Source organism: Bos mutus, chromosome 20 (assembly GCF_027580195.1).
Source record: "Bos mutus isolate GX-2022 chromosome 20, NWIPB_WYAK_1.1, whole genome shotgun sequence".
Lineage (NCBI taxonomy): Eukaryota > Metazoa > Chordata > Mammalia > Artiodactyla > Bovidae > Bos > Bos mutus.
The window spans coordinates 42206745-42229678 of NC_091636.1; the positions used below are offsets into that span (position 1 = coordinate 42206745).

The 22934-nt window shown below is 39.1% G+C and overlaps 1 protein-coding gene across 3 annotated transcripts in view; it reads right to left on the minus strand.

Moving 5' to 3' along the window:
• CDH6 (cadherin 6) overlaps window positions 1–20437 on the minus strand; it is a 148256-nt gene extending 127819 nt beyond the window's left edge. Inside the window, exon 1 of one of the 3 annotated variants that reach the window (XM_005887861.2) lies at window positions 20226–20436. The gene's annotated coding sequence lies outside the window, so the exon portion shown is untranslated. Of the gene's footprint in view, window positions 1–19973; window positions 20126–20225 lie in introns of those variants that run through there. The other 2 variants (XM_070357688.1, XM_070357689.1) reach the window with 2 other exon arrangements.
• Window positions 20438–22934: the final 2497 nt, after the last annotated feature.

The window sequence follows — 22934 nt, forward strand, 5'->3', positions numbered from 1 at the left end:
TGTGTTTGGGTGACCTAAGGTGCTTCAGTAGTGTCTGACTCTTTGCAACCCTGTGGACTGTAGCCCACCAGGCTCCTCTGTCCATGGGAATCTCCAGGCAAGAATACTGGAGTGGGTTGCCATGCCCTTCTCCAGAGGATCTTCCTGACGAGGATGGAACTGGTCTCTTTTGCATCTCCTGCACTGGCAGGCAAATTTTTTATCATTAGTGCTACCCGGGAAAGTCCAAAACCATATTGTAGAGTTAGAGAAATAAGAGAATTAGACTCAGCTGGGTCTTTGTGTTTTAGTTTTGATGAATATACTGTTTTCAGGAGACACTGAAACTGGAAACCTGGGCAGTTTCCCAGATGGGCAGGGTCCTGCCAGTCTGACATTTTCTCCATTCACATTAGGGGAATGACTGTGCGATGAAAACAACCTGGGCTTGGTACAGAGCTACCTGGACTAGATTTCTCGGAAATCTAACGCCAGCTGCAAAAGTGCCCTAACTGAGGAATTTAGGGATGAACTGGAGCCTCAGAGCATAACATGTTAGTTAAAATTCTACAGTATGAGTGGTATATGTACACATTAGTCTTCCACACCCTACGGTAGGGCACCTCAAATATTTTGCTTGCACGTTAATCAAAATGATACTAAAAAAATTTCTGCTTATTGTTAGTGGTTAAAAGTACCCCACACACTTCTATATTTAAAATGACTAACCAATAAAGTCCTACTGTATAAGACAGGAAACTCTGCTTAATGTTATGTGGCAGCCTGGATGGGAGGGAGTTAGCGGGAAGAACAGATACATGCATATGTATGGCTGAATCCCTTCACTGTTCACCTGAAGCTATCACAACATTGTTCATCGGCTATATTAAGTAAAAAGTTTAAATATATTTTACTATAAGTTTGAGTTATTGAAAATAACGTAACTTCTGGCCAATTGTAAATATTAACACTAAAACAAACTATCAAATCACTCTAAATTTTTTCTTATAGAATTCTAATACAGTAGCAGTTCAATAGCCACAATGCCTCATCTAAAAATACATGAACGAGATCATTTTAACAGCCAGAAATTTTATACCAGTCCTTTGTCAGGAACTCAATTCCATTCAACTTCCCCCACATATTTTAATCTAAAAGTAAATTTTTTATGCTTGAATGTCTTATATTGATCACATGTACTTTGAAAAAGTTATGTATATGAACTGAAATTTGAAATAACATTTTTCCTATAAGTCTCTAAGTAATACTAATTTTATTATGAATAGACTTTACTATTATTATGACACAAAGCAGTGTATGCTGCAAATTTTATAGTTATATAATTATATTTATAAATGTAACAGTACACTTTATATAAAAAAGGCTCATACACACAGATGCAGCCCTATGGAACTGCATAAGCCCCGGCTGTCCTCCAGGAGATCCAGAAGTGTTCCGTGGGTTGGACATTTGGGCTCCAGAGGAGGGTATAAGCCCCTGTCTGGGAGATGCTGCCAGTTGTAAAAAGACAGAGGTCAAGTGCAAAGATGATGGCAGGCATTGGCCTTTGTTCCCTGACAGCAGGGCTTTGGACCCCTAGTTCTGGGCCAAATCTGACATCTGCCCCTCAGCCCAAGTTCCAAGCCAAGCAAATGGGCCTCTTTCTTAGCAGGGGTTGAGCAGGGGGTGGGTGTCTCCCTGCAATGTCCACCCAGTACCCGTGGTGGTAGCCTGTCAAGAACTGTCTCCCTGGGCTACAGCCTGGGGCACCAATCTCACGTGTGAATGCAGAGGGGGCGGGGCCAGAGGCGAGGGGAAGGTGTGAAGGCGGGAAGAGGGAGAGAAGATGGCGCCAGGGCTGGGGCAGGGCAGAGATGGCTTCGTGGTGGCATCTGCCAGCCTCCCTCTTGCGGAGTCGGGGAGCACCCCAGCTGTCCCCAGTGTGTGTGTCAAGTCAGATGCCTGCCCCTCGGGCCGAAGCTAAGCCGCACATGAAGCAAGTGAGGACTCCCACAGCGGAGGTCCGTGTCTCTCATTGACACCGACACCTGCGCCCTGCCTGCAACAGGTGAGTCCTGCCGCTGGGAGCCCCGTGAGGGCTGTTTCTCTGACCCTTCAGCCCTGTGGGTCTGGTGGGCAGGAGGTTGGTTAGTTTTTAAAGACCTTGTGAGGGCTCTCAGATGCCGGTGTGAGAGTGGGGTTCAAACCCTTCGTTCCCCAGGGAGAACCTCTGGTTTTGAGTTCCCTCCTGACTGGCGGGGGGGCTTGATTTTGGGGGGATGGTGTCCCCTCTGTCCTACCTGCTGAGTTGTGGGCTTTCTTTGGTGGGAGCTGCTCAGCCAGGTATTTTAGGTGTTTTCAGAGGAAGAAGGCAGTGACAACCCACTCCAGTACTCTTGTCTGGAAAATCCCATGGATGGAGGAGCCTGGTAGGCCGCAGTCCATGGGGTCGCTAAGAGTTGGACACGACTGAGCGACTTTACTTTCACTTTCATGTATTGGAGAAGGAAATGGCAACCCACTCCAGTGTTCTTACCTGGAGAATCCCAGGGACGGGGGAGCCTGGTGGGCTGCCCTCTATGGGGTCGCACAGAGTCGGACACGACTGAAGTGACTTACCAGTCAGCAGCATAGTGGTGGGTTCCCTGTGTTCATGGGAGGAAGTGAGGACCTGACCCTCTGACATCTCCACGTTGAACCAAAACCTCATTTTCCGCTTTGTCTTCGGTGTTTTTGGTGGTGGAGCTGGTGTGTGTGTACACGTGCGTGTGTGTGTACATATCCATGTGTGCCTTCTCTTGCCAGTGCCATGTGTTTCCGATGCCATAGTTGTGGTCTCCTGTTTTTTCCCCCCACTCATTACCACATGGACAAGGGCAGCTGGCCCTCAGATTAGAATAAGATCCTTAGGACAACAGTGTGCTATAAGAATTTGTATCTACCATTTTTACTTCGTTTTGGCTGCGGTTAGTTCACACCTTTGCAAGCCCAAATGAGGAAACCGTCTCGGGTTGCAGATTTTCTGGGAACGGTGCTGAAGAGGTTTTGAGGAAATTCTGAATTTAAGCCTCGTTTGGCACATTCACTGTGTCAGCCAAAACACGTTTCAGTGAGTAGAATTATGGGCATGTTGCCCCCCCGCCCCTCCCCGTTTGCCATTACATTGGTAACATAAAAAATGCTGTGCATCATTCCAATTAGTGAAATTAAAAAACAACAACAAAAAAACCCCCACCTTGCAGCAAGTTAAAAATAACCAAGACCCTCAAATGGATTGAATACTTGGAAGACTTCTTGATAACAATGAGGACAGCAACATTTTGGGAGTGCTTCCTACATGCTTATCTTAGTTACTCCTCAAACACTTTTCTGAAGTTGAAATTACCATTATCCTCATTTATAGGAGAAAAATGCACTAAGAGGAACATCCAACAGGTCATCTGCCCAACTGGAAAGTATTTGTACCTACACAGTCAACCTGGGACTCCCTTTGTCATGCAAAATAGGACAGTTTAAGAGCTCAGTGCCCTCTTTCCTCAAAACTTCATACATAACTCATCTCCTAATTAAATTCAAAGCTTTTATGGTCATGGCTCCTTAATTATACCCCTAACTTGCTTGGCAAAAAAGGACATTTTTGTCATAGTTAAAGATTTGCAGAGGTGAGTGAACTCACACGGTGGCAAAGTCAGTTCTAAGGGAACACAAGATGAAAAAATTGTATGATTTAGACTTTAGATTTTATTACAGTATGTTTCAGGAACATCCTGTTGTGTGGCATACATCACATCCACATAAATGCATTTGTTAGAAAAGCAACCTTAGAACCTCACTTTTGCCTTAAATTAGCCAGATAGCAGAGCAGCACTCTGTTGAGTTTTCATTTTATATTTTGCAATTATTTCTCAAACCGTTTTGACTTGGATTTAGATAAACATCTGCATTTCAGCTTAGTTGCCTTTCAAATAAAACCTAAGAGGAAAAAAAAAACAACATTCTTAAAGATTTGGGATATTTTTAGCAAGGCAGAGAAAAGAAAATTGTTTTGTGAGGCTATTTTTAAACAATACTTTTTAAGATTTCTTAAAGCTCCAGTGGTTAGGACAGTGCTAAAGGCAAAAATGTTGCTTAAGAAAACACTTCAGAAAAAGCTAGAAAAGTTAAAGCCCAGGCCAAGCCCCTAGAGAGCAAGGAGAGTGCTCACATGGCTTAATGTCCTTTGAATCTCTTAAGGTTATTTTCTAAATGAGACTATGAGAACAAAATGAAATTATACTTCCCTTCCAGCTAGTTAAGCCTCAACTCCCTAGATGAAAAAAATGTTTTCTTTTTGGACAGTGATGTATTTCTAGTCAGTATATTCCCAAAACAAATACACCAAAACCCACTTCATGCACAGAGTAAAATAAAATATAGGAACAGAGGTCATTAAAATGGTTTAGTATCACTCTAATTGCCATTTTGCTGATAACCCTCATTTGATGGAACAGGTGGGTTTTGGTCTTATTATCTACTACCTGTAAAGCTATGGTTTATGAAACTGAATTCCTTTGAATCCCTCACCCACTTAACACTTAAGATTTTTTACTTAGAGTAATACTGATTCTCAGGCTAACTTGTAGCAGACAGGGTTTGTTAACTAGCCAATGTTCATTTCCCAACTTTTTTCTTCCTGATAGAATCCCAGTTTTGTCTAGATATATTTCCTCCCTCTGACCCCATGCATGGAATTAAAATCAAGGGAAGCTGATCCCAAGAATAGACCTTTAGTCTAAAAAGCCAATTAGCACATGGAATTTCCTAGCAGTTAATAATATACTAAGTGGTCATATGTCCTATACTGGCTCAGCCAAACTGAAGGACACTACCCTTAATTCTTGATAGTGAGAGAGGTTTTTCTCTCTCTTTTGCTAGACAAGAATAAGGAAGGATGTAGCTCCAGTAGCCACTGGCAATCATCTTAAAGTTTGAGGGGAATCATTGAATGCTGCTGCTGCTGCTGCTGCTACTGCTAAGTCACTTCAGTCATGTCTGATTCTGTGTGACCCGATAGACGGCAGCCCACCAGGCTCTCCCATCCCTGGGATTCTCCAGGCAAGATCACTGGAGTGGGTTGCCATTTCCTTCTCCAATGTATGAAAGTGAAAAGTGAAAGTGAAGTTGCTCAGTCGTGTCCGACCTCAGCGACCCTATGGACTGCAGCCTTCCAGGCTCCTCTGTCCATGGGATTTTCCAGGCAAGAGTACTAGAGTAGGGTGCCATTACCTTCTCCGATCATTGAATGCAGTTGATGCTAAAGATGACAAGGAAGGATAAACAGAAAGATCCAGAGTGTTTGATCATGCTACTACTCATCTATGGATCACTTGGAACCTGCATTTCTGTGGAATGTCTCTTTTGCAAATATAACTTTATTTCTTTCTTTCCAGTTTGAAATAGGATTTTTTTCTCACTCATAACCCAAAGCATCCTATTGCATAAGCTGAAAATACTTGATAATAAAGAGTAAGAAGTAATCAGATCTTTAGGATGCTGAACATGAATTACTATAGTTTACTTTTCTGATCTCCTTTCCACTGTTAATAGGCTTTCTTATTGGCTTCTCCTTTACCCCCAATAGCTTAATCACTCCTGAAAATCCTTTAATTCTCTACTTATTATTCTAAAGTTGGGATGTGAAGTATGGGAGAGGCTGCCTCTTCAGAGTTTAGATTACTTGTGTTAACGTGAGATGTTACTGATTGAAAGTGTTAGTTAACCAAAGGAAGTGTTAACCAGAGAAATGGGAATCACTTTCCTAACTTTTCTGAACCCATAGGTCTATTGTTTTCCCTTGGAAGTTACAATTTCCCATAGTGGTGAGATAGGAGACAAACTTTCCAGAATGTACCATGGTACCTATTCTACTCTAGGAAATCCACTTAGGTAAAACAAACTAACTTCTGTTGATTAGTAAATTTAAAATTCTCCATGTACTTTTGAGTTCAGGCTGATGGATATCACATTAAATGGAGGAAGTATAAAGAACATCATCCAAACCTCTCTCACTCTTCATCTTAAACTTTACAAAATATTTGGCATGCTCAGAGAGAGCTGGGCTGAACTGCATATTTCATTGCCAAATAATATTCATGAAGATCCCATTTCACGTATTGACTGCCACTTAAGGAATGAAACAGGACTACATAATCAGTTGAATTTAATTCAATCTATTTTGTGTAGTTGTGTTCAAGGTTATAACAAGGTATGTAGACTCTGGTATTAGACTTCTGTGGAACCTCAAGAAACATGTCCAGGGTAGAAATTTAGGGGAAAATGATTTTGCTTATAAAACATGTACATAAGATTGTTTTGTAGATTCTATTTGATGTACTACTCTGGGTGGACAATAAACCAAAAGATAACCAAGGTTTATCATGCTAGTCTATTCCAAAGAGAAAACATTTATGCAGCTGCAATTTTCAACCTGAACACATTAATAAAACCTCTAAACAATTCTACACCTTGGTGAGAGTGACTGAAGAAACTTTTAGATAAGAAAACATCCCCAATAAAATATTCAGGTGTTGTATTGGAAGACCCATCAGTTATGTGGTCTGTAACCCTGAAAGTGAATGAGGAGAGTGAAAAAGTTGGCTTAAAGCTCAACATTCAGAAAATGAAGATCATGGCATCCAGTCCCATCACTTCATGGGAAATAGATGGGGAAACAGTGGAAACAGTGTCAGACTTTATTTTGGGGGGCTCCAAAATCACTGCAGATGGTGACTGCAGCTATGAAATTAAAAGACACTTACTCCTTGGAAGGAAAGTTATGACCAACCTAGATAGCATATTCAAAAGCAGAGACATTACTTTGCCAACAGAGGTCCGTCTAGTCAAGGGTATGGTTTTTCCAGTGGTCATGTATGGATGCAAGAGTTGGACTGTGAAGAAGGCTGAGGGCCGAAGAATTGATGCTTTTGAACTGTGGTGTTGGAGAAGACTCTTGAGAGTCCCTTGGACTGCAAGGAGATCCAACCAGTCCATTCTAAAGGAGAGCTCTGGGTGTTCTTTGGAAGGAATGATGCTAAAGCTGAAACTCCAGTACTTTGGCCACCTCATGCGAAGAGTTGACTCATTGGAAAAGACTCTGATGCTGGGAGGGATTGGGGGCAGGAGGAAAAGGGGATGACAGAGGATGAGATGGCTAGATGGCATCACTGACTCTATGGACATGAGTTTGAGTGAACTCCGGGAGATGGTGAAAAACAGGGAGGCCTGGTGTGCTGCGATTCATGGGGTTGCAAAGAGTCAGACACAACTGAGCGACTGAACTGAACTGAACTGAACCCTATGTTAGACATTTGGCTGAAGACACCAAGGTTGTCCTGGGGACAGCACCTTCTGTTGGGTATACTCCTTTGGTCTGGGGTGTCTAGAAGGCTGGCACTGACCTTTCTTTCTTCTTAAGTGTATGCTTACACAATGTTCAGAGGAAATCGGATTACAAGAAACAAAAACTAAACCAACATGAATAATGTAAAAGCATATAAGTGTAGTCCAATTTTATAATGAATACTGTCGATTTCTTCTTTCTATAAACATCTAAGGTGTTCTTGCCAGTCTCCAAAAACAGTGCTAGGCCTTGGTTAGACTTGTAAGTTTAAGACCCAGAGGCCTTGTTCTTTAGAGGCTCACAGTGTGATAGGTTAAGATCTGGCCTATCTTGTAGAGATGTTTGAAACAACAGGTTGACTTAGAGGCTAAGTAGAGGCTATTATAGGATCATGCAGTGAAAAATCTTAAGAGGAGGGTGGGACAGGTGAGTGGAAGTCAGGGAGAGTTTGCTGGACAAACAGATTCTTGACCATTTCCCTGAATATCCAGTGAGATTTGGTCAGTGAAGATGAGTGGGGATACTGGAGGTAAGCAACCTGGACAGCTGTTCTGGTGTACATGAGCTGAATATTAATATCAGTATTGAGCTTGGATGTCAATACATTAAAGTCTAGATTTAATAATGGCAGACCTTAGTCTGTTTCATGACTGAAAGGCTCAATTCTGACAGAATATCTATCTATTCATTGAATAAGTTTCTAAAATGGCAGTTTCTAACAGTCATATTTAATATAGGTATACCTCCCTGTATTTTTCTGACAAATTAAAGGTTTGTGCATTGGGCAGGTCTATTAGTGCTATTTTTCTAACAGCATTTGCTCACTCTGTGTCTCTTTGTCACATTTTGGTAATTCTCACAATATTTCAAACCCTTTGCCAGCAAAAATATTACAACTTGTTGAAGGTTTGGGTGATGGTTAGTGTTTTTTAGCCTTAAAGTATTTTTAAAGTAAGATTTGTGCATTTTTAAAGACACAATACTGTTACACACTTAATGCAGTATATATTTTATGTGCACTAGTAAACCATAAAATTCATGTGGTTTGCTTTATTGCAGTGGTCTGGAACCAAACCTACAATATCTGAGGTAGGTCTATATTTAATGCATATTGTAACCAACTGGATGCCATGGTATTATCCATGGCACCAATACAATGCTTTGCACCTAAGTGTTGGTTAAATAGTTATTGAATTAAATTGAACCTCCATCACTTACATCTTAATTTCTGTTGATTTCTTGATGAAAAGTATTTCTATTTAATGTTGTCCCACAAACTCACCAGGGGAATTGTAGGGATCAGTGAAAGAAACAAATGAAAACATTCCATGTACAGCATGCTACATTGCTTCAGTCATGTCCGACTCTGTGTGACCCTATGGACTATAACCCATCTGGCTCCTCTGTCCATGGGATTCTTCCAGCAAGAATACTAGAGTGGGTTGCCATGCCCTCCTCCAGAGGATCTTCCCGATCCAGGGATTGGACCCACATCTCTTAGGTCTCCTGCACTGGCAGGCAGGTTCTTTATCACTCGCGCCACCTGGGACGTCTAAAGTACTTTGAGGCATGCTATTAAAAATAAAACTGTAATGAGCCTTTGGCAATGAAGAGGGATGTGGTGGTTCTTTCTCAATTGGGGCAGGAGGTCAAATACCAAGTCTGAAAATGAATAGAGACCCTATAAATCGATCATAATGTAACCTGAAATGAAAGACTAATTTCCATGTTCATGTAAGATCTAAGTATGGGGAGAATACGAATAAAATGAACTGTGAATGTCCTATTCATTTTTATACAAAGCTGGCACTATTGGCCTGTTATTACTAAAGCATGCATTCCTTCACTTTGCTGACTTCCTTCACTGTGTTTTCAAGTTCTGGCTTCATGCTTAGGAAGTCAATTGCCACCCCAAGATTATAAATATATATTTATCTAAGTTCAGTAAAGTTACAGTTTTGTTTTATACTCTTACTCTTTAATTCTTATGGGATTTATTTTGTATAAAATATGAAGAAAGAATCTGTTTCCCCCAAAGTGCTATGTATGTTGCCTTATCATCCCAGTATCTCTCCAGCATTGGGCACAGGAGGGTCTCAGTAAATATTATAGAATGAATAAATTAATGACTGATGAGTCTAAACCTTCCAGAAACTTGCCAGGCTTCCCTTGGGACCAACAGTAAGTGATTGTAAGACTGACTTAAATGAAAGTGAAAAGCTAGGCCTAAAGCTAAATGGCTTTTGTGAGGCTGATATCTGCTGCTTTGGGCTATAATTAATTGATCTAACTTGTTGTGGGAATATACTGATAAATTCACCGAGACTTGAAAGGGAAATATGTTTCTCATTTTCTTTAAAATTATATTTTTTGATTCCTGAGAAATATGTATATGTTACATATATTTCATATATATAAATGCATGTATAAATATCCTTACAATTTTGACATTATTTTTGAATTTGAGATACAAACATTTGAATCTATTCATCTATCTACCATCTGTTTGGGTATATATACATACATATTAAGCACAAAAGGCACAAAAATTTAATATTTAAGAGTATGGGCTATCAAGACTGCCAGGATTTAATCTTAGCTCTGACATGTACTAGCTGTGTGACCTTGGGCAAGTTGCTTAACTACTCTTTCTCCCAGTTTTGTCTGTAAAATTGGAAGATTAATAGTGTTTTCTTCAGAACATTGTTGTGAACATTAAATTCATGTAACCATTTAGAATAGTGCCTGAAATATTGTAAGTGCTGCCTAAGTGTTAGCTTTTATTATTATCCTACTCACTTCCAATAATCTTCTTGTGTTCTCGAAAGTAACAGATTCAAAATATCTTTAAAATATTTTTTAAAAGAACATTTAGGATTGATTGAATGAGAGAAAAGAAAATCGCTTAGCAAAAAAGCAATTGCTTTATTTAGCATAGAAAATATATAGTAACACACATGGATACTAAAACTGTAAAAGAAAAAAATTCAGAAAAGAACAATGTTTAAGTTTGAATTCTGAAAATAAAATACATAAATTGAAAGTGTAAACTCAGAGGTGCATCCTGTTTCCAAACACAAGAATTAAAAAATCAAAATGACAGACTTCTGTTAATCTGCTTAGGAAGGCATAAATTGTTAATCAGGCTCCAGGCAACATTGTTTAATACCAAGTTTAATAAAAATCTGCCTGGAGGAAGAAGAGGTCTGGTGGCCAATTTTGAAAGCTGGGCAGCTCTGTTTACATGCTTAGTCTCTCTAGCTCTGAGGACACCATTGATAGGGTTTCCTTTGAAATTGGCTTCTTTTAACAGAGTCAAAATTATTAAACACTATAGCATGGGATAGAAAACTTGAATTTTTTCATTGGTGTGAATACACTTGAAAAGGAAATAAATTGGAGGAGTATTTATTTAAGAGAATCTTTTGCAGTTTGTATGAGAAGAATTTCACAGTAAGCATTTATTGAGCCTTCACTATATGCTTACATTTGCTAGTGATGCCTTCATCTTAAAACTGTGATCTTGAGATGAAAGAAGTGATATTTTAAAATCATTTTCTCCTTTCTCCCCAGCCTGTATTTGTTCATTCCACAAGGCATCTTGTAATTGTATCATGTGGGCTTTCTCTGTGCAGGGACTCAAGAAAATTTCCAAAGTCTTGGCATTGTTTTTAGGAGAACTTGTCAATCAGGTGAAAACTAAATTGCAAAGTATTTGACAAGTGGAGTATCTCCTGAGCAGTTGGAGCCCTGTAGCTACTTCTTTGGATTACTGAATTTAAAACGCAGCCCAAATTTCACTTGCTTTAAAGTCCTTCTTGATAACATCATGGATATCATTGCCTATTTCTTAATTACAAATCAGGGCAGGTTTGGCTCTTGTTTTCATGATTGGTTTTTCTAAACAGCTGTGATTTTCATATGGCGAAAAAAAAATAAGCCATTTAAAAATTTATTTTAATGTAGTGAGAAATTGGGAAGCAAACATATGCTCTATTAAAGTTCAGAATATCCACAGTGCAAAGCAAACTTCTTGTTCTTTGGTGCACAGTTAACCCAGCATAGGTTTCAACAATTTCTCCCCTCTCTGTCTGCTGTATAAAAATCTTTCATTACATCAGACTAAACTAAATCACTTGGGAGCATTTTACTCTTTTGTAGCTTTCAGCTTCATATTTTAAATAAAGTAACTGTCCTATTTAGCATTCTAGTTGGTGAGAAAGTCATTTCACATGATCACTCGACATCTAGTAGTGTCCTTCCCTCTGTTGGGTCATCTCTTAAACTTAATTTCATTGTCTTTTTAGAATACAAAGTAAACATACATTTAAACTCAAGGCAGGGGGAAGTTGAAAAATAAAACCATGGTGCTATTTGTAAAGATATCTTGGAATCTGGCATCTGAGAATAAAAAGCATACTGAAGAAGGGAAGTATCATGAGACAAAGTTTTAAAATACGAGACCTGTATTGGTGTGCCTGCACTTATTTCAAAGGCACTTTACCTGCAGGTAAATATACTTTCCTTGAATTCAAAAATTATTGCAGAGCTGGATCTGGAGGTTTGGAACCACCTCCTCTTGATGACAGTAAGTGACCCCTTCATTCTGTTGTCTTAATAAGGATCTGCCCCAAACATCTTTTTCTTACTAAAGAGGGATATGAGTCAGAAAGAGAGTAAAACTGTGGCACTGATACTTATTACAAGGCCTCCCTCACAGAATTTATTTCTTTATGAAACACTGACAAAATCTCAACTACATACTTTTATATAAGTAATTAACTGGCAAATAGTTAATTACTGGGAGATAGAGTAGCTCTACTTGATACAAATTAGGATCAGCAGTACTATACCAATCTTGGTGAATTTTATCATTTTTCATCATGATTACTCAGTCCAACCACACAGTTTTTATGAGTGTTAAATCACAACCTGTTGCTAAGAAGAGCTTAAAATATTTTAGTTGAGTGTGAAATCGAGCAGTTCCAAACATTTTATAAAATGAATGATAGTTGATTAATAAAATTCCCCTTTTTTAATCCTGCAAAGGAGGTTTAAGCTTTGCAGCTAAAAATGTGATAAGCCCATTTTCATGACTGAAATGTAGAAAGCAACTGCTTTTTGACCTAACAATGCATACCTTAAACTACAAATCAATCAACACCTTAGGAAATTTGTGTTTATCCACGGTTATATAAAGTTTATTTTTAGGAAAAAAAATACCCCTTTAATAATGGGTATGGTTAAATTGAGCTGGCTGGGTTTTTAGAAAAACTATATATAAAGTTAAAACTTCTTATTTTCCACCGAGTAATCCACTATGTAATCAAATAGGTGAATTCATTGCCAATGATACATTTTGGCCATGACCTTGGCAAAGTACAATTTTGGAGGACCTATTAATATAGTCAAAGATTATATTGTTATTTGAAATGTTATTATTAATCTCTATGAAGTTTAAATAAGGGATCCAAAAATACCTTTTGATAGAATGACTTTTATCTTTTGGGCTGTCTATTTGGCTTATCATTCCAAAAGTAATTCCCGTTTACTTTCTATTCATCCAAACAAAGAAGAAAACTAAGTCAGTCATTTTTCAATATTATGTTATTCATTATCTAACTCAGTGGTCCTTGGACTTTTGGATTTCATGGAACATTAACAGTTATTTTTTTAAATAGGGGAGGGTTGACATTGGGTTGCTTGCAGATTTTAATTTTGTCAAGGGTAAAAACAACATAATTTATCCATACACTTTCATGCAAAAATTGACATTTTAACTCCAAAGAAGTGGGAAGGTCACTATCTCAGTCCTTAAATTGAATAAATGGAAAGTTATAAAAAACACAATAAATAGGTTGTCATCATGTTTCATATCTGATCACTGACCAATAAACTTTTTTTTTTTTGCAAAAATGCACACATGACTGGTTAGCCTGCCAAATTACTGATACTCAAGACTACCATCAAATCATTAAAAATAAAATAAAAACCTACATTTTATCAGTCTCCCAAGTAATCGTCAAAATTTTGAAGGAAAATTTTAATTCTTCTTTGCAATAGGAGCTTTACAAAAGTGTACAAACACATAAAATTCCTAAAGTTATAAATCCTTATTTTCTCCATAAGTTTCCATGCCTGTTCCTTTATAGCATATTTATAAATAATGACATTATAGATTTAAATTTCTCTTTTAATTTGTAATGGCAGAATTGAGTGGAGATGATAAAAAGTTATACTATTCCACAGCTAAAGCTCAGGTTACGGAAGAGAGAGATAATGAACAAGATGAATTCAGTTGGTCCATGGACAGGTCACTTCATCTCTCTGGTCATCAGGTATCTCAAATGTAAACGATGGGCATTGGGTTTTAGTCACTCACTCGTGTCCGACTCTTTGTGACCCCATGGACTGTAGCCCACCAGGCTCCTCTGTCCATGGGATTCTCCAGACAATACTGGAGTGGGTTGCCACTTCCTTTTCCAGGGGATCTTCCCAACCCAGGGATTTAACCTGGCTCTTCCACATTCCACTCTTTACCAGTGAAGCCCTTGATATTGGGTAAAGTAATGTCTAAACTCCTTTCTGTGTCTCACATTCTCTGATAATTGTCAAACTGTCAATAAAGGCTGGGTTAACTACCTGACTTTTTGAATGGTGTTAATAGAAAGAATAGAGTTTAATGGAAATGGCTTATCACCATCAACCATTTATAATATTACTGTATTGTTAAGAGGATGTCTTTCTTCCTTTCTCCTTCCTGCTTTCCTCCATCCCCACCCTCTACCCCTTTTCTTATAAAATTTTACTTGGTAAAGAAATTATTCAGAACAAATACTGAACTGTGATGGGAATGAAATAATAAAACTGTGGTCATAAAAGAAGAAAATTATTTTTACCCATCAAATAAGAAAGGAAATAATTACTTTTAGTCATCAAATAAAGAAGGAAATGGACACAATCTTATTCAGCTCTACCTACAGTCCCCAAAGCTATGCATGCAGTGAGTTTGTCAGTGCACTAAGAAAGGACTGAGGCCCTTGGGGTGCCGTGAGGTTGTGATGCCCCCCGTCATGGAAATAAATAGCTGTTATTTTTAGCTACCTTCCTGAAATACCGCCCCCCCCCCCAACTTAAGGCTCTCTCTGAACATGAGAAGACAATTTATTCTCTTATAAGAAGTATCATTATTATGCTCAGAAAAATGCCCCAAACAATTCTTTTTACTACAACTATAAACACTAATGCATACTTTCAAGTGGTTTTTAAGAAATGAATAAGCTACAGACATTTTCCTCAGCCTGAAAACCTGCATTGCTCTGGTCAAAATAATCAAATCATTCCCATGCCCTCTGCTGCTCTGTATTTCTCAGAGATTCACACTTTTACTTCTAAGATACCACAAGTGTTTGTTAACAGTACATTCATTAAACGCTTGGCTCAAACAGAAATTTCCTAGAAATTCAAACCAAAAAGGGGCTAAATAAAACAGGATACCTCATATAGAATCCAAATGAATGACTTATATTTGGTCTTCATCACTTTTGTATACTTTAGGTTATCAGAAGGACACATAGTATGTCTATTTACTTTGAAGAATAATAAAGATAATAGAAAAGAGTCAATATTCTTCAAAGCATTAAGAAAACCTTCCTTTGATTCTGCTGCGATTTCAGACCACTTTTTAAAAACGTACTCCTCTGCTTATTTTATGATCCATGCAGAATCATTTCCTTTAGATGGTGATTTTTTTAAAGGATAACTTTCAAATTTACATTCCATGTTAGAGACACATAGTGATTATAAACATGTTAATGATGTAATCATGTTTATAAAATTGTATCTAATAATAGTATTTATAAAGTAGAAAGTGTACCCTGTATAAAAATGGTGACTTTAATTCTATTTCTATTCTTACGTTTTCCTCTTATGTAAAAATTCACCTCCCATCTCTTTTCATTGTAGTCACTTGGGACACCGCCTCAACTTAATTTTTTCTTGCTGTTTTCCATTCCTATAACTTATTAGGTCTCCTGAACATCTTTTGGGCAGATCTACCAAATTAGGGAATTACAGAAAGAGAAAAACACAATGCTCTTTCAAGTGGTGAAATATGAAGATAAATTATACCCTGTGTTGGCTAGCTTTGTATTCCTCAACTTCTTCCTGAGTTGTTCTCTTTCACAAGATAGCACTAAGTATGGTGGGAAAAGCTTTGGACCCATGCTGCCCATTTATACTGCACATCAAATTTAATAGTAACATTCTGGCTTTAATTAAACTTTTCCTCTTATAAATCTCAGCCAAGGTGATCTGATTTATAGAGGAAATGAGCACCCAACAGTGTTAGTGTAATGATATTAAATAGATGAAACAAAGTAAAATAATCTCTAATAATCTGTGGGGATGGGGGACACAGAACCTTCTGCATATGTGTCCACTCTGCATTTATGCATCTGTGCTCACAGCATTCATTCTTCAGTTAGTTTTCATTGTTGGAAGAGCTAAACATTTCCTGGATAGTTCAGTCTTGACCAGCTAGAATACTGGCTGTATCTTGACCCCTCTGACCCAATCACTTTGGCTTAAAAGAACCTTACTCCATTTACATCTGTATGTAGTAAATCAAGGTGTACCACCTTTTTCAAGCGTTATGTATACTTTTCTTGCCTTATCTCCCTACTTGTGAGTGATGGGGTTACAAAGACTGTACACTTTCGGCTGTAAACCTTAATTAGAGAAAACCTGAATTTTCTCATCTGATTACTTTGAAAAAGTGAGCGTTTCTTAGGAATAGGAACTTTAAAAATGTAGGCCAGTTTAATCTTCATAAGAGGAAAACTCAAAACAAAAATATTGTTTAGATCTAGGAGAGTGCCTTAAACTCTCATCTGTGTTCAAAATAAAACAAAAATCCTAATGGAGAGAAAAAATGAAAAGAAAAAAAAAGAACGAAGAAAAAAAATCAACCCAATCTGTGCATTTCTTTATTTCTTCTCTAATATCATTGGAACAGTGTCACAACTGGATGCTCTGTGTGTGTGAATTTTGATTTTCTTCTTTCAGCAATTTCCCCTATTAACATGATGTGCTTGAGTCTTTGTATTTAGAATCATTATTCAGAAAAAAATTTAAACCAGAGAAGGTTTGATTATCTACATTTTCACCTTTTTGTGAAACAAATAAGGTAAGCTCAGTAGACACTAGCTAGGCTGAAACACTATTAAAAAATGCAATTCAGACTGAGTCACTGCTTGTTATTTTTATAAGCGAGACCCTAATTCTGATCGACCCCAAAGAATGGGCTGCTGTGACTAAACTAGCAGCAAAAGCAACTGGCTTCTGCTGGATGTTATCTCATTTGGAACACATTTCAAACTTTAGAACAGATTTTTAAATTGAAAGTTGAAACCTGCAGACCGTCAGCAGAAGAGGCTGATTCACCCCTATAGAACTTATCTTACTATGTAAGTTCCAGGCAGAGTTTTTTTTTAAGGACTAGGTTACCTAAAATATGTTGTGATACATCAAAGAGAGAGAGAGAAAGAGAGAGAGAGAGAGAAAAAAGACAAACACCTCCTGGAATAAGAGTGATATGCATGTAAACATCTTTTGGATTTTAAGTGTATGCTTATTTGAATGGGGGCTTCTTTAAATTAGAAACCTCTAGTTCAGTATAACTTGTCAATGTTCATGGATCTCTGAAAGGTTAGTTAATTTTTTTCTGCCTCATTTTTTCTACTTTTTTTCAATTGCTTCATATATTTGCCTGAACCCCTATGGTAGGGCTTCTTCATGTGGAATTTGTTGAGTCATAACTATAATGCCATTATTACTATTGGGTAAATTTGAGTGAAGGAAGTACAATCTTGGCAAGATGAGAAATAAGGAAAATTTTATATTAGTAGTGGTGAATTCTTTATTAATTGGCCATTGCTTTCATTTGGAATCATAGAGAAGTTATCAAAGGTCTAGATACCCAGAAACTGTGCAAATACTCTTGGGTTCCTGAAATTAGAGGAACTACACAAATGACAGTAATGGTCTTGACCTGGAATAAATGTCATGAAAGGAGTTGGGAATACGGTCTTGTCTGTGAAGGGAAAGCTGTTATATGCTTATTATCTTAGATAACAAAATCCATGATGCAGCTGAGCTGCAGGGAGAAGTGCATGGCGTGACCCACTAGAGGTCCTTTCCAACTAGAAAAAGTTTCCATAGTTCAAAGGATTCAGCCTCAGAAAGCTGGCATTCCGGACTGCAAAGCGAGTAAAGGCCAGAAGGGGGGACTGCACATTTTACTTCCCTAGGGAGAAACATGGTTTCATTCAGATTATTTGTCATATTTATCTCTCTTTTTTTATCCTTATGTGGTACAATCACTCAGTTAGCTCTGGTTAGATATTCAGAACCTGTTGTTCCAAGTTATTGATACATTTGGAAAAAGGAAGTATCATTTGATGTCCTGGAGCTACAGTTATGCTTTCTGTTGATATTAGCGGTTTTCAAGTATCTCAGAACAATATTTTCAAGAGAGATTTTTGCTTTAAAATGAAGAGTGCCTCAGTAAGTTTTTACTTGCAAAGCTGATGGAAGTGGTGGGTGGAAGAGGTAATATACACATTTTCTGATAGTAGGCAACTTAGTAGAAAATGAGTGTGTTTCTATATATTATCTTTGCAGAGTTAGCATTAAGAAATAGAATTGCAATAAATTGATGTAAAAGCCAGATAGTAAAGGGACTAAAAGTCCCTGCAGAGACACCAGTCTGTCACTTACAAAGGTAGCAAAAGATAATTGCAGACAAGTACAGTAGAACTAAACCATTGCTGTTTTCCTTTAGAGATACACTGCTGCTTCTCATGTTTTTCTGAAAAAATTGGTTACTTCCTCTGCTTCTGAAGTATGCCATGAACCATCAAAACAGGTAGAAAAAGATCTGCCTTTTATTTCTCCCAATACCTTTTTAATTAGAACACACCATAGAGCAAAACGGGCGAGATACAATCCTGCGTGATTGCATTTTCCAGTAAATTGTTGGATTTCTTTTAAGTTTCTGAGCTCTGCATTGAAAATCTGGCCTCTGGCATAAACTTTGCCCTCCTCCTATGACATAATGAAGACATCTGCTTGATCATATCCTCTTTCTTCACACAACTTGTTTTCTGGCTCTAAAAAAATAGCCAGCACAAAGCTGTGCAAGTACTGAAACACAAAGGGTGATGCTGAAAGCCAAACTGGAAGAGGTTTTTTTCTCCTAAAGTAGAATACTAAAGCCTTTCCTTTTCAGGTACAGGCATCAGCAAGAAAAGAAAGGAAATAAGTAATCCCTGCTCACCGTTTGTATAAGCTGATTTGTTCTTCATTCTTAGAAGAGTTGTGCATTAACAAGGTATATCCCTGTGTTCCTTTTCCCATACAGGGAGGATTTTGCACCCCCTGGATTATAACCACTCAGAGAACCGATATTTCGCATGTGTGCCCCTCCAGAGCAGCCAGACATGTACACATCACCCACTCCAGCAGCAACATTTTTTTTTTTTTTGCAGGAAAAATCCTCTTCTTTCCTACATTATTTGCTTCAGTAAGTGAAAATGAAAATTGGCTGAGATATGGGGTGATACACCTCCATAGAGTGAATATCATAATTAAAATGTCTTTACAAAAAAAAACAAAAACAAAAACGAGAGAGGGGAGAGAAATGTATGGCTATTCCAGATGATTAAACTTCTTGGTACTTGGATGTTCTCTGTAGTTAACTCAGGTGAACAGCCCCCTTGCACTAACAAGGACCTGCATATAACTCCCCATAAAATATGGATTTTATTGCAGCAGTGACACCACTTGAGCACCACGCTGACCTCTCCAGCAGCTCCCATCTCCGAGATCTCCGATAACTCTTGGCATAAGAATAACTACAGAAGTAATCTCAGCTCTGCAACACACAACATAGCAAGATTCCCTGTTACTCAATTCCGGAATATCGCACCGGGGGCGTCACTTTTCCTGCATCGGACACCGGAAAACCAGGCGCACTTGGTTTGCTCTCCAACCAGTCCGGGGGAGGCGTTTTCCCCCAGATTTGTGCCTGGCCAGCCTTGGAAGAGCACAAGCGAGCTCCGTCTTCCACATGACTTTTCCCTGGACAGTGTGCTCCATTTTCGGAGTCCAGTGTTGGACTTTCCTTGCAACCTAAGCATTTCTGCCCTATGTGAGCCGGCAGGCGTTGCCCCCGGCGTGCAAGCTAACAGTTTTTTTTTTTTTTTTTAATAAGCATCTTCTCTGAGACAAATCATCTCTTTAGCCTAAGTTTTCCTTATTGGGAGCATTCAGGAGTTTTCAAGCTACCCAATTTTCTGCTTTGGCTCCCAAACCAAGAAACGTAACCCAGCCAAAGCGGTCCCTGCACAGACCCTGTGATGTGGGCAGGTGGAAATAAATCAAGCCCCAAACCGCTCCGCGGGTCCTGCACGCACCAGCGCCCTTGGTAATTGACCAGCCAACTTTGCAAATGCCGGAGATCCCTTGGCAGCCTCTGCCGGCGGAGAGAAAGGCAACGGGTTCTTCCCGGCGGCCCCGTCACATATGCCCCCACCAAGCCCCTCCGCGGTCTTACCAGAAGGCGGAGGAGCGGCGCTGAAGCTCCCCGGGAACTGGCGCCCGTTCTGGGCAGCGGCAGCAGCGCCGCCCGCGCAACCGGACCCGAGCGCCCGCCCCGACCCGGCTCGCAGGCTGAACATCCCTCCCAACTCCAGCGTGCGGCACCCACCGGGCGAGGAGGGCTCGCTCTCTCTGATTGGCTTCCATCAGCGCTACAGAATTAAAACAAGAAAAGGCATGCACCATCGCCAACTGAGACCGAACCCACCTCCGCTCGCCTTCCTGCTCCCAGGGAGACCCTGCGACCCGCCCAGGCTGCTCCTGCCTCGGTCGCCGCCGCCGCCACCGCCGCAGTTGCCCGCTCAGCCGTTCTCGCTGCCGCGGCTGAAACTGCAGCTCGGGATGGGAAGGTTACGGGCTCGGGAGAGCTGGCTCTTGTGGGCACACACTGATTTGCAAGTGAATGAAGTGGGAGGGAGCAAAGAGAGGAGGACTTTGTTAGAGAGGCCCAGTGCCTGCCCCCGCCCGCCCCCTCCCCTTGACAGAATGACTCCCTGTGTTTGAAGTCCTGAGCAATTCGCTGCCTGTAACACTCCCTCCGCTCCAGGCTTTCCTTTCTCTTCCTTTCTTATTTTTTTTGGGGGTTAAGACATACTCAGAACTTGCGTGACTTCGTCTGTACCCTCCTTTATACTATCAAAATGCATCTTGTGCGATCATCTGTAACGGTTGGATATTCTTTTTTTTTTTTTTTTAACCGACCAAGCAATTACAATTTCCAGGGACATGGTACCTCGTTGCGCTATCAGTTGGCCAGCTTCGTGTTATAGAACGCATAACATGCACACACATAAAACAAACCCAGTCTCCTGAGATAACAGTACTGACGGCTTTTCTTCACAACATAAACAGGCGTTCTCCAGACGCAAGCAGACATAGATTCAGACGCGTCTTTCCTTTTCTTCTGGGAAGACAGGTTTCACATAGTCCTATGATCTCTGTCACTCTTTTGGAATGAGTAACCCCAAGATGCTGTAAAATGAAGCCATGCTTCCTTGGGCTTGCAGAAACTGTCGAACCCAAACCCTTCAGGCTTACCACTGACTTATGGTTGATTCCATCTTTCTAAATGAGTTAATACAAGGACACAAAAGACTTGCAGAAGAGTGTGTAATGATATTCAGGTCTGCCTCCCATTTGTGATCTTTCATGAAAGTTCCTGAAGTAGGGTAACCTCCAAATTGAACTCTTAGGTACACATAGCAGTTTGCATAGCTATACTTATAGTAACCAAAAAGTAATTTTTTAAAAGTAATTTTTAATATTAGGGAACTGAGCTACAAAATCTTAAGCATGTTGAAATATTAAGTGAGAGTAATGGTTTTCTACATAAAAGATACAGACATGATGGAGCCAGGCACTGTTGGATTAGGAAAATTAAATCTAATTACCACAGTGATCGCACCCGGGGTCAGTAGCATCCCAAACCATCTGTTTGTGTATGCTTTAAGTTGCGGGGAGATTTCCACAGCATGGTGTGCTAAAAAGATCCAGGCTACTCTGGCCTCTGAGTGGTTAAACTGGTTGGAGGTTGGTCTCCTTCCCAACTCAGCTCTTACTAGAAAATCTTTTGTTTCTCCAATAGAAGTTCAGGCATTTAAATAAAGCCAAAATCAAAGTATTTCCTCTAGGCAGTCAGTGCTTCAAAGAAGTGTGCATGGAATGGGTTTAGCACAGATGTTCCACACATGGAAGATGGAAAGACTTTGAATTTCTTTCTTGAAAAGATCTTCCTTTAATGGAGAATTGCCACCACCTTAACAAAAAGGAGGCTGAACATTTTCTCTTCATGCAGCTATTCAGAATCTTGTAGAGAAAGGGTAGGCGAGAAGAAAGCTGCTTCCATTCCTCAGATTATGAATTCTATACATTTAATTGGAAATACTAGCTCCTTATGTTTTTACGGTCCTTTATCACTTACAGAGTACTTTCACAGATCATTTTATTGAATTCTTCTTTCAACAAGTAGTCTGATTTTTTCCCCGTTAGGACAAAGGAAGCAGATTGATGATGGCATTGCATGGGTTAAATAACATGTCCAAGGCAATGAAAACTGGAAAGCAGAAGAGTCAGAAATATTACTGGTAAAACTGTGGCTATGTGTGTGTGTGTGTGTCTGTGTATATACATACATATATGTATATATATACCATTAAAAATAAACCACATTTTAAGACTGCCTTTTGCAGAAAGATGTGCAGAATAACTGATTTTTATAGTAAAAATGGGATAATAGTGAAATTAATGTTCTCCCTGTTGAACAAGTTTATATCTCACAAAGGAAATCTTTAATTGTTTGAAATATACTACTCTTCTAACCCCACTAAACTACACATCAAAGGTGACTGAAGCAACTACTTGTTATTAAGAATGGATAAGCAATCAATTTGCTTTGGGATAGTTCAAGTGGCAACATTACATAAAGGACAGCACTTTTAATACTAAAAAAGATTTTTGTGTGATATTTGAGGATTTCTAGCATTATTTACTGCAGTCATTGTTTTCAATTAAATATCCATAATTATTTCATTCTCATTTCGAAGATAAAAAAATGAGAGTTATTAAGGTCAAATGATTATCTGGTATGTAAACATCCAGAATTATTTCATTTTCATTTCAGAGATAAAAAACTGAGAGTTACTAAGGTTATACAATTATCCAGTGTCATATTAGTACTGTTTCTAGTTCATTCTCTGGCACACAAAAACATGTTGGCAAGTAACAGAAGCTAATTAGAGAGAGTTAAACAGATAAGAGGGTCTTTGTTATCATCATGTAGAGTCTTCTTTTGAAACTCAAGAGTGGAAATTCTGCAGGGCTTCTGGAAAGACTTGGAAACAGGTACTTGGAAGCCACAAGTACTCAGCTTAGAGTACTGTTTTCCTGTCCTCACTGTGCTTATGCTTCTGTTTTGTCT